At 37.1% G+C, this 12,857-nt stretch overlaps 1 protein-coding gene across 5 annotated transcripts in view; it reads right to left on the bottom strand.

The window, feature by feature from the left end:
* Positions 1 to 12,857, bottom strand: part of LOC129717857 (protein ILRUN) — a 255,173-nt gene that overhangs the window by 195,125 nt on the left and 47,191 nt on the right. The window lies entirely within an intron of this gene.

The raw sequence follows: 12,857 nt of genomic DNA, 5'->3' as shown, positions 1-12,857 counted from the left end.
GTGATATAAATATATATAAGAATCAAATGTTTATTTTCGAGTTTTATTATCTTAGGAACATTTTTTTTATGACATAGATACTTTACAGAACTAGTTTCACCTTATATTTTATATACATCATAAGTAAATGATTCGTCATCTTTTAAAAACAGCTTCGTTTGTATCTTATTTTCTGAAATCGGAACAAAAGAGTAATACTTTTGTGTGGCAGCTATTAGTACAGATTTTTTGAAAATATTGCTCCATTCTGTTACTCCTTGTTCATGTTCGACATATGATACCCAACTAAATGACATGAATTTTTATTACAATCATACAATTCTTTTGCGCTTGTAATGGGATGTTCATGTTCTTTAGCTTAAGTTGCATTTCCTGCCATTCGTTTTAATATGCCACCAATTGCATCGCATGGGCCTTTACCATGAGAAGTCGCAAAAAAATGCCACTCTGCATCGACGTTATATTTTGTTTCGAACTTGCAAAGAATTGCCAAATTTTCTATTTTTATATTGTGAGGCAGCTCCATCAGACATTAATATCGCTTTTTTCAACTCTATTGTTGTTTTAACAAAACTCATTAATTTGGCAATGAACACCTGAACCGCAACAGTAGCATGATGGAGTACTTCCAATATTATGATGAAGCTGATATTCTTAAGTGTTCCAGATTCTGGATAGTAAACAACGAAGGGATGAATGGTGACTTGACTATCATTCCAATAACTACACGAATCACAAATTGATAAAGACGTATTAAAATGAGCTTGACTGTTCAATATTTTTAATTTTGCAATAACGTTTTCGTTTAATTTGCGTAAGCTTGATGAGCACCGATGATCAGGAACGGGTTTACAGCATTTGGGCTTGGTGTAAACCGATTACTACCAAGAGCTTTTTGATTCGAAATGACTCTCTGCATCTTTTAAAATCATCAGAATACAAATATTTTGAAAAATGTTCAAATTAGAATGTTCATAAAAAAATTAATCTGCCATAAAAAAATTATTTTTCATTTCTCCATCCTGGACTTTTTTTTAAAAGTTGCGTATTAACGTCAAGTTTCTTTGAAAATAAATAAAAAAAAATTCAACTGCTCAGTTTGCTATGCCAAATACGTGTGCAAAGTTTCATTCAAATCAAAAATGGTCGATATTCGACCATAGGTCATTTCGCGCTCTTGCTCTAAATTTTTTTTTAATTTAATTTTTTTTCACAGGATACATTTTTTTTTTGGAAGAACAAGTTATTATTTAAATCTAGAAAAACTATAACGAGCGTCTTAGCAGAGTGATTGAGATCAATCAAAGAAATAGTTATCGGTTTCCGTTATACTCTACTAAATTTTTTGGAAATAAATATTGAAATTCAGTCCGCAAATATATATTTCGACTGTGACGTACAGTCTTCCTCAGTGCTTATGTGTCCACATAAGCCTTCCACAATTGAAAAGTCCCAGAGAGTAGATTTTTGCAAAAAAAAATTTTTCAGATGACACCAATTCTCGATGTTTCATGCATTTTTAAGTCATTTGGCATCAAAAAAAAAATTCGAAAACCGAAATTTCACGAACCGCCACCCCCCCCCCCCCCCTTTTGGTGATTTTTCGGTTTTCAAAAAAGGCAAACTTTAATCGCTTTGCGCCACGCCATTTTAAGTCCGATTGAGCTGAAATTTTGCACGGGGTGTTTTTTCGAGCAGGTGAACATTTTGTATAGGTTTTTTTGAAATTCGAATTGACCATTTTGGCTGGCACCCTAGTATACACTGCATCAACTAGAGCAGGCTCCTTAAAAACGTTACCAATACCACTACAAATCATTATGACGATACCAACACCGATGAGATCGTTCTAAGCGAAGTGGTTCGGAGCTGTCAAATACATTCAAAATACGCTAGAGCATCAAATGCGTTACGCCCAACGCACATGCGTTGTACTGGTTCCAAGATAGATCATTGAATGCTCTAAGAAAGCTTATAAATGATCTGGTTACGCACACATTAACTTTTGCGTGTAGTAAATCGATTTGAGGCGAAATTAGCAAAGTTGTACAATTGGTACCGTGACTGCGTGTAATTCCGCGCAGCACATTTTTCCGCGTACTCATCTTAAAAACTGTTTTTCAACAGTTAATTTTACCAAAACATACCTGATTTCTGTACTATCCTAGCAGACTATGCTATGCACATGGTTAAGCACACAAATTAGTTGTGTTTAAGCGAAATTTACTGTTGAAAATAGTATTTTAAGATGAATGCGCGGAAAAATGTGCTGCACGGAATTACCCGCAGTCACGATAAACCCGAACTAAAATTTCATTTTGATCTAATGAACTTCGTTTTTAGTTTAGACAAATATGATTTTTACATAAACGACTCAAGTGTGTTTGAACTGTCATAATATCGCAGACTTTTGTCTATTTATTCATTCCGTAGACTCAGGGTAGACTACATACAGTTTTATTTACATATATGAACAATTGTTAATTTTGTCTTCTGTTCAAAGCATTTCTTATTGTTGCCCTAGACATTGTTACGTCAATGTGTACACAATATTGATAATATGTGCTCAGCATTTGGTTCATTGGTTTGTTAGTTGCATACATTGTTCGTTGAGGAGCCCCTTGAAACAAACTTATAGTTCTAAGTATGCGTGAAGGTGCAAAAAAGTTCAAGCTTTCTAGTAAGTTTTCTGATTTCACACGATGGGAGATTATATCATTGATAAAAGAAACCTTAGCGATTTGTCTTCGTTTTACAAGCGTTTCAATGCCCAGTCAGAATTCCATGGAACAAGAGTCGGAATTGCAACGCTTCTATTACAAAACTTCGAGGCACCAAAAGATGCCAGTTGCTGATTATTCTTGTTTACAGGTTAGTCCGTCCAGTATTCCAGCCATTTTAGTATTTTGCAGTAGCCATGTACTACTAACAGCCACCAGCATTACGGGTAAAACCGGCACGAGATGACCGATACTCTTTTGCCTTTCCTCCTTTCAGCTGCTAACATCTATCGTCCGTATGTAATCGGTACGGTTTAGAAATGAAACTGATGGGGTGAAATGTTCGAACGGTACCTTTTATATCAAGGCTTCGTCAGTTAGTTAGAAAGAAGGAGGAGCTAAGTAGAAAATGGAATGTCAAGAAAAGTAAATTTTCCTTGAAAGCTGTGCCGGCCGCTGTCGTAAAATTAACACCAACAAAACATGCATATTTTCAAGGTTTTTTTCGCTAGCAGCAGCATTTTGTAAAACAGGAAATTCAATTAGCCGCTTCTATTACAAAACTTCGAGGTACCAAAAGGTGCCAGTTGCCGAGTATTCTTGTTTACTGGTTAGTCCGGCCAGAATTCCAGCCATTTTAGTATTTTGCAGTAGCCATGTACTACTGACAGCCACCAGCATTACGGGTGAAACCGGCACGAGATGACCGGTACTCTTTTGTCTTTCCTCCTTTCAGTTGCTAACACCTAGCGTCCGCATGTTACTGGTGCGGTTTTGGAATCAAAACGATGGGGTGAAGGAAAATTTTCTTGAAAGCTGCGCCGGCCGCTGTCGTAAAATTAACACCATCAAAACATGCATATTTGCAAGGTTTTTTTTCCGCTAGCAGCAGCATTTTGTAAAACAGAAAATTCAATTAGCCACTTCTATTACAAAACTTCGAGGTACCAAAAGGTGCCAGATGCCGAATATATACTTGTTTACTGGTTAGTCCGTACAGAATTCCAGCCATTTTAGTATTTTGCAGTAGACATTTACTACTAACAGCCACCAGCATTACGGGTGAAACCGGCACGAGATGACCGGTATTTTTCTTTAAAGGGGGGATTTGTTAGGAGCTTAAGTATTTATGATAAATATTAGTAAGTAATGAGTATGTGTGTCCAATCACCAATGGTGACTTCTCAACACTGTTACAAATCTGTTATTTTAATTGTTAGGATTTGTTTGCTCTCGCAGTTAGGACTTATCCTTCGCAGGGATTTAAACCTACTTGTCAGAAAGGAAGTAAACTTACAACTAACTCAATTGCTAACTTATTGGCTATAAAGAGAGCTTATCGTAGCAATTGAGGATTGCAACGATTTTTATCGAAAATTGTTAATAATTTTATTTGACATAGCTTCTAATGGTTCAACACCAGTAAGTCTATGTAATTCGAGTGTACCAAACTAAGGAGAACGCTTCAAAAACATTTTCAGAATTTTATTCTGAATCCTTTGGAGCGTTTTCTTCCTTGTTGAACAGCAACTTGACCAGATCACAGTGGTCCAATAAGGCAAAAAGTGGAACTTAATTCCATTGCGCCTTTCAACTTCATCCTAGCTTAATAGTGTCTCGGGAGCAATTGTTTGTATAAATGACCTACATAATTGCAAATTGTCAAAAAATGTGAAAAGTTTACTATACTAAAAATAAAAAAATTAACTTTTTTGTGTTAAGAGATAGAAGAATAGTTTATTCAGCAAAGTTGTAGAAAATTCAAAAATATGAAACTTTGCTGAACAAATAAAAATCCTATCTCTTTTCGGTACAAAGTTATAAAGTACACTACATGGAACTTATTTAAAAGTTAGTTTTTTGTACTTAACTTTTGTTAGTTGCATTTTACACGAAAGTGTTGTTTGGAGGAATTGTTAGGATACACAAAACACACATTTTTACCGAAGACCATACATCTCCAGGACTTTTCCTTACAAAGTTACATCATATTTTAGCTTATTTTTTCGATAACTTCAAGAATGTATAGGTTAAAAAGGGGCAAGCGAAATCATGATGTCAACACTTTTCCTTGAAGTTAAGCTGAAGTACTATAAACTTCTTTAGGCTCCATTTGTCCCAATCCACCCATTTTAGAGTACGGCGAGCATATGTCACAGTAGGTTTTCATATACCGTCTGCCGGGGTGAGAATAAGCCACGGGGGTGAGATTGAGCCAAAACGGGAAATGTTTGTATGTTAAATTACTTGAGATATACAAAACCTAATACCTAAAATTCAATACTTTATGAAACATGACATATTTATTCACAACTTGAAATGGAATATAGATAATATCAGTGAACTGTTTCGCTTAAAGAATGTTTCAAAGTACAGGGTGAAAAACATGCGCAAATAACGTTATCCAAAAATGTCCCAGGAAAACCAACTCGAGCAAGAAATCACAAGAACTTACTGCTCAGTTGGTACGTTAGGATGTCGTCTCCAATGTGTTGAGGAAATATTATGCATTGAACCTGTGCCGGCTCAGAAAATAATGTTTTTCCAAACTGTACACTTTTCGAGCCCTTTTGGGGTGAGATTGTGCCAAGCTATATTGAACGGCACAGTGTGCGGAATTCACATTCACGACAAAATTATATCAGTATACATCAAAACACTTGCATTGTTTACATAGGGTATGTTTTTTGTCCCCACAGCATAAGGTATGTTGTCTAGCTATGGTATTCTTTGAAATAATGACTAAAAGCTTGAGAAGCTTACTGTTCTCAATTGTTATATAGAAATTTTCAATTATTGATATTACTTATGGAATGTAGCAAAATTTTGTACACCAATTCTATATAAACTGATGACTTTTAAGAAAAGAAGGAGGGTTGTGGGTACGTTTCCAGAGGTTTTAAGATCTCCAATGGAATATACAGTTGTCAATGACACATAATAATTAAAACGAAAAGTCTTCTTAAACTTCATGTCCTAACGTTTCGCCTTTTTAGGCTACCTGGAGACGCCACTATGTGTATAGAGACTGTCTATAAGCCACGTTCTCATAACTAATTACTCTATGCATCAATTTGATCTAGCCATACATTTTTATATAATTCATATGATGCATAGTTTCTGATCAACCCCCTAAAGCCCCTTAATAGTCCACGTTGTTTATGGTCGTCCCTATACTTACTGTTTTATCATGTTAGTCATGTGGATTATTCGTAGACACACTACTGTTCATTTAACAGGTATTAAATTCAACTTTTTGTTTTTGGCACAATCTCACCCCATAGAAGGGGTGAGATTGAGCCTAAGTTCATGTATTTTTAGCAAAATTATAGTTTATTGTAACTCAACCATATTTGTTGTAGTTGATAACAAAACATTCTAGAATGCATTGGTGTATTTTGGATCGAATTCTTTGTTCAAATGTGTGCGTTAGAAGCTTGAGATCAAAAAAGCATCATTTTTTGGCACAATCTCACCCCGGATGACGGTATCAAAAATACTAACTTTTTTGTGTTAAGAGATAGAGGAATGGTTTATTCGGCAAAGTTTTAGAACGTGCAAAAATATAAAACTTTGTTGAACAAACTAAATTTCTATCTTCATTGGGAACAGAGTTACAGAGTATTTCATGTAAAAGTTACTTAAAAGTTACCTTTTTGTACTTAACTTTTGTTAGTTACATTTTACAAGAAAACGTTGTTCTAAAGAAGCATTTTGGCATACAAAATACACGTTTTTGTTGAAGGCCACACATCTCCAGGACTTTTCCTTACAAAGATATAGCACATTTCAGCATATTTTTTCGATAATTTTTCAACGTATAAAGGAAAAAGGGGCAAGTGGAACCATGATGTCAATTCTTTTTCTCAAAGTTTAGCTCATGTGCTCAAAACTACTATAAGCTCCATCCGTCCCAATTCACCTTATCTTCATTCTATACGTTGTTGAATTCGAAAAAATATGCTGAAATGCGCTATAACTTTGTAAGGAAAAGACCTGGAGATGTGTGGCCTTCAACAAAAACGTGTGTTTTGTTCGCCCAAATGCTTCTTTAGTACAACGTTTTCTTGTAAAATGTAACTAACAAAAGTTAAATACAAAAAACTAACTTATAAGTAACTTTTACATGAAATACTCTGTTACTCTGTTCCCAATGAAGATAGAAATTTTATTTGTTCAACAAAGTTTCATATTTTTGTACGTTCTATAACTTTGCCGAATAAACCATTCCTCTATCTCTTAACACAAAAAAGTTAGTATTTTAGATATATAATAACCTACTGTGACATATGCTCGCCGTACTCTAAAATGGGTGGGTTGGGACAAATGGAACCTAAAGAAGTTTATGGTACTTCAGCTTAACTTCAAGGAAAAGTATTGACATCATGATTCCACTTGCCCCTTTTTAACCTATACGTTCTTGAAGTTATCGAAAAAATAAGCTAAAATATGATATAACTTTGTAAGGAGAAGTCCTGGAGATATATCCGGAGTGATTCGCGATTAGGGCTCAACTAACAATATGTAAACAAATGGTTTTATTACACTATTGAGTTTGAAAAGACTTACGAAATTCATGAGAAGAATCCTTTCTTTTGTATAATTCGATAAAAATATTTAAATCAAGTTTTTAGTGAAGGGCGATAGAGCAGTTTACCCAAAACAAAAGATACTGTGGAACTAGGCCCAACGGGTGTGGTGGAAGCAACGGGCTTATTTGCGAAATATTTCGTAAACAGGCGAGAGTAAAGGGCGGATCAACTTTTGTTTTCAAAATAAAGGCGCATTTGAACGCTAACCACAGAGCCACGGGGACCGACGTTATTACAATTACTATTACTATTACTATTGTTACTATTATTATTATTATTATTATTATTATCATTATTATCATTATTATTATCATTATTATTATTATTATTATTATTATTATTATTATTACTATTATTACTATTATTACTATTATTACTATTATTACTATTATTACTATTATTACTATTATTACTATTATTACTATTATTACTATTATTACTATTATTACTATTATTACTATTATTACTATTATTACTATAATTACTATAATTACTATAATTACTATAATTACTATAATTACTATAATTACTATAATTACTATAATTACTATAATTACTATTATTACTATTATTACTATTATTACTATTATTACTATTATTACTATTATTACTATTATTACTATCATTACTATTATTACTATTATTACTATTATTACTATTATTACTATTATTACTATTATAACTATTATTACTATTATTACTATTATTACTATTATTACTATTATTACTATTATTACTATTATTTTTATTATTACTATTATTACTTTTATTACTATTATTACTATTATTACTATTATTACTATTATTACTATTATTACTATTATTACTATTATTACTATTATTACTATTATTACTATTATTACTATTATTACTATTATTACTATTATTACTATTATTACTATTATTACTATTATTACTATTATTACTATTATAACTATTATTATTATTATTACTATTATTACTATTATTACTATTATTACTATTATTACTATTATTACTATTATTACTATTATTACTATTATTACTATTATTACTATTATTACTATTATTACTATTATTACTATTATTACTATTATTACTATTTTTGCTATTATTACTATTATTACTATTATTACTATTATTACTATTATTACTATTACTATTACTATTATTACTATAACTATTACTATTATTACTATTACTATTACTATTATTACTAGTACTATTATTACTATTACTATTACTATTATTGCTATTACTATTACTATTATTACTATTACTATTACTATTATTACTATTACTATTACTATTATTACTATAACTATTTTTTTTTTATTTTTTTTTATTTTTTTTATTGTAAAATTATTTTATTTGTCAGGTCGTTTATGTACATAAAAACATTTTTTTAATCTTTAGTTCACTAAATCAAGATGAAAATCTAATCCTGAGGTGTCAACTCTACCATTACACTGGTTTATAAAGCATATGTATTCTGCAAAAAATTTTAATATTTTCACTCTCTGCCTTTCACTTATTCCTGTTAGAGCAGGTTTGACTAAATCAATGAAGCTAAGGTGTCTCCAGCCACCCAAAATTGCTGCTATTCTTTGCCGTAAGTTAGTCCATGCCGGCCGGACGCGATCACATTCACTGAATTTGTGCATCAATGTTTCTATATTTCTGCTTCCACAATGTGTACAGTTTTCATTGTCCACTCGCTGAATCACGAATAGCAGTTTGCGATGCTCGACTTTCTCGTTGACTATCAGGTAAAGTTGTGTTCGCTGTGCTGACGTTAGCTTTCTCGTTGCTATATTCCGCCAGACGCGGGGCCATCTATTGTCTGGATATTTTTGTTCCACCCTAGGAACGTCTGTTTCACTGATAAAGTGCTGATGAATGTGGCCGGTGGAGAGACTTTGTTGAATTTGGTCCGGAATCAGTCTCAGGTTCGACTGTATTTGCCTAAGATCCGGAAGATCCGTTGGTATCGTTAGGCGCGGATTTGCGTTGAAGAGAGGGGACCTGTAGAAGGGGAGTGAATCGATCTCCTGCAGGTGTCGGTTGATAGCGAGTGCTTTGCATTTCAATGCCGGTAATTGTAGTTTAGGCCACCGTTTTCTATGCTACGAGCTAGCTGTATCATTGGGACGCGGGCCACCATGCCTCGCCAAAGAAACTTGCCCATTGCCGATGTAATTTTCGCAGTATGTACGCAAAACGGCGGTAATATGGACGCGAGGTACCATATTTTCGACGTTCCGAATGTGTTTAGCATAGTGACTCGCTGGTGCAGTGTCAGTGTGCGCAACGAGTGCAGCCACATTTGTTGCGAGAACTTCCCCATAAGCGCGTCCCAGTTCAATGAAGTCATCGTGCGTATTGAGTTTGTGAAGTGAACACCTAATATTTTAACAACATTTGTTGTCTGTAGCCACTGGGTGTTAATTGTGTTGCCTTCTGTACATCCAACATCAATAGCAACAGTTTTGCGCAAATTAAGTTTTGCGCCGGCGGCTATCTCGAAGCGGGTGAACAAGCTGTTCATCGCGACGATTTGCCTCGTTGTTGAAACGATCACACTGATGTCGTCTGCATATGCCACAAGCAGATCGTCGTCGCATACACGTTCAAGCCTGCATACTAGTGGATGGAGATATAACACGAAGAGGTGCATGGACAGCGGATCCCCCTGCCGTACCGAACGTTGGATTTCGAAGGGACGAGAGAGATGACCATTGATTAACAGCCGGGATGTAGCTCGGCTGGCGATGCGTGAGAGTAGAACTATGAAATCTTGGTTGAAGCCGAGCGACCGCATGGTTTCGAAGAGGAATGAGTGCCTAACCCGATCGAAGGCATGATCGAGATCAAAGCTGATTAACTTTCCTGCACGCCGATGATGACGAAGATTGGCGATCCGATCTTTCAGAGCGAGAGTGGCTTGGAAGATGTTGCGCTCTGAATTTGAGCACTTCTGTCCGTCACTCAAGACGTGGTGTTCTCTAATCACTCTCTCCAGCCTGGTTTTGAGGATGCGAGAGAAGAGCTTATAGTCGCTATTCAGCAATGATATAGGGCGATATGATCTGGCTGTGCCATCGCCGCCTCGCTTTTTCACCAAAACGATGATACCTTCCAAAAACGCCGGGGGGAGATTGCCGCTCATTGCCTCGTTCATTATTAGATTCATCTCTCGGTGGATGATATCGAACATACGATGGTAAAACTCTCTCGGGATACCATCGCACCCGGGGGATTTTCGGGGTGCGCTCGTCTGTATTGCTGTCCAAATTTCTGCCGTCGTAATGCCGATCGTGCATGCTTCGTTCAGCGGGTCGTTGGGTGGAATTACACTCGTGCAGTTGAAACTGTTATCATGCTCTTCTCTTATCTCCTCCGAGTACAGTGACGAGAAATAATTGACCATGTGCGTCTCGATCTCCCTTGGCTCTGTTATTGCTTCGTCCTGCTCTGTTTGCAGCTGTGTTATGATGGTTTTATTGCGTCGCCTTTCTCCCAGCTGAAACGTTGACATGGGTTCTCCTGCCACGTGTGTTTCATTGATTCGCATAAACATGTGTGAGAATCTTCTCTGGAGAGCTAACATCTCAGCTTTTAGCCGGTTGATGGTAGTGATCAACTCTGGATGCTGATAGTAGTTATCATATGCTTGACGCAGCTCACTGTAGAGATGCTGCTGTTGGCCGTGGAATTCTTCGAATACAGCTCGTGATTTCCATTTGAAAAAGCTTTTTATTTTTGGCTTGGCAAAAGAAAGCCACCACTCAATCCAAGAAGCATAGTTTCTGCGCTGTCGGGTCCAATACTGCCACTTATATTGGAACTCCGCTACGTTCTCATCAGTTAACAAATAGGGGCGAAGGGACCAGAAACCACGACCATACTCTTGCCCTAAATTTGGAAGGCATATCCGAAGTGTCAGCGCTTTGTGGTCGGTGAACGAGCAGACATGGACATGTGTTGAGCGCAGCTGATCACGTAAGCCGTTGCTGACATAAATGCGATCAAGGCGCGACCTCGCGTTGCGACAAACATAGGTGTATCCCGCGTCACGCGGACATAGTTTCTCCCACACATCATGAAGCTGTAATTGTTGAACTATCGTTTTAAGGGCACCGCTGGTATTCGGGCTGCTTGAATCGCACGTTCGAAGCACACAGTTAAAATCACCGGCTAAAATCGTATGTGTTGTATGGTGACGAAGATAATAGGGAAGCGTTTCTCTGAACAAATTCTCCCGCGCAGCACGTTGTGCAGAACCAGAGGGAGCATAAACATTACATATCGTCGTGTCCTGCACTCGCAGTGCGAGAAGTCGACTGTCTAAGCTTCTCTCGACGTGAGTAGCTCGGATGTGTTGCTTCAGGGCAATCGCTGTCCCTCTTCTCGCGTGGTCCACGTTAAAGAAAACGACGTATCCAGGCAAGGATAGCTGTTCGTTCTCTACCTCTTGCAAACAAATGATGTCGAGATCGTGGTTGTTGATGAAAGTCCGAAGTGCGTTGAGTTTCGTGGGGTTCGTTATAGTTCCGATGTTGATGGACGAAATATTGTAAGATGTGAGAGCCATTTATAGTTTGTAGTTCTCCTCGCTCTCGTCATCGCCGTCGTTCGGTCGTGGTTTTTTACCAGCAGGTCGTCCTCGAGTTCTTCGGCTGCTAGTTGAAGCGATGGAATCGTCGGTTTCGTTGCCGTTGCTGCTCTTGCTTTGCGATCGCAGTGTAAGGAAGGGTTTTTTAAAAATATCTCCTACACTCCCGATAGCTCTCGGTTGTGATACGGATGTCAGTGGCGCATCATAAGTTTTTTTTAAAGGTTGGTGTGTTGCAACCAATCCGACTGTGGGCTGGTTGCTTTCGAGCGTTTTCGGACCTACTGTCTCGCTCTGGCTAGTGGCACTCTTCGGCAGTTCGGGAAAGGCGGTAGACGAATTCAGTGATGGAGCGGTGGACTTGGGACCCACTGTTTTTATGTTTGTTGGTCTCATACTTGCTGAGTGCTTGGGCTGCTGAACGGCAGTTGGTTTGTTTTTCAGTCCAGGTTGCTTCGCTACATTCGCGTAGCTTTTCTGGTACAGAAGTTTTTTATTCTGGACACACGATAGCCCAGTGTGCGCTTGCTCTTTGCAGTGGCGACAGGATTGTAGTTGTCCCTTGTAGACAATTAGTGCTTGCTCTCCGTCTATGGTTACCCACGAGTCGATGTTCCGCTTCACCATCATACGGACAGACCATAGGCCGAGCGGTATGCCTTCGGATTCGTTGCTCTCACCCCACGACACTTCGCGAATTGAGATTACTTCTCCAAAATCGTTCAAGAAGTTGACGACCTTTTCTTCCAACACATCTTCGGGGAGGTCGTACACACGCACTTCAACACTACCATCTTCTAGCGTAATTCGTAACTTGTGTTTCTTCCCTTCACACTCCACCTCATGCTTCCCGTCGTGTTCATCGACGACTCTCTGAGCGATCGACAGGTCACTGACCTTTATGAACGCACATGATCCACCTCTGTGGCACTGTAGCCGTTTGATTTCTTC

Source organism: Wyeomyia smithii, chromosome 1, assembly GCF_029784165.1.
Source record: "Wyeomyia smithii strain HCP4-BCI-WySm-NY-G18 chromosome 1, ASM2978416v1, whole genome shotgun sequence".
Lineage (NCBI taxonomy): Eukaryota > Metazoa > Arthropoda > Insecta > Diptera > Culicidae > Wyeomyia > Wyeomyia smithii.
Note: the sequence above shows the minus strand (reverse complement) of the source record. Positions and strands in the feature narration are given on the sequence as shown.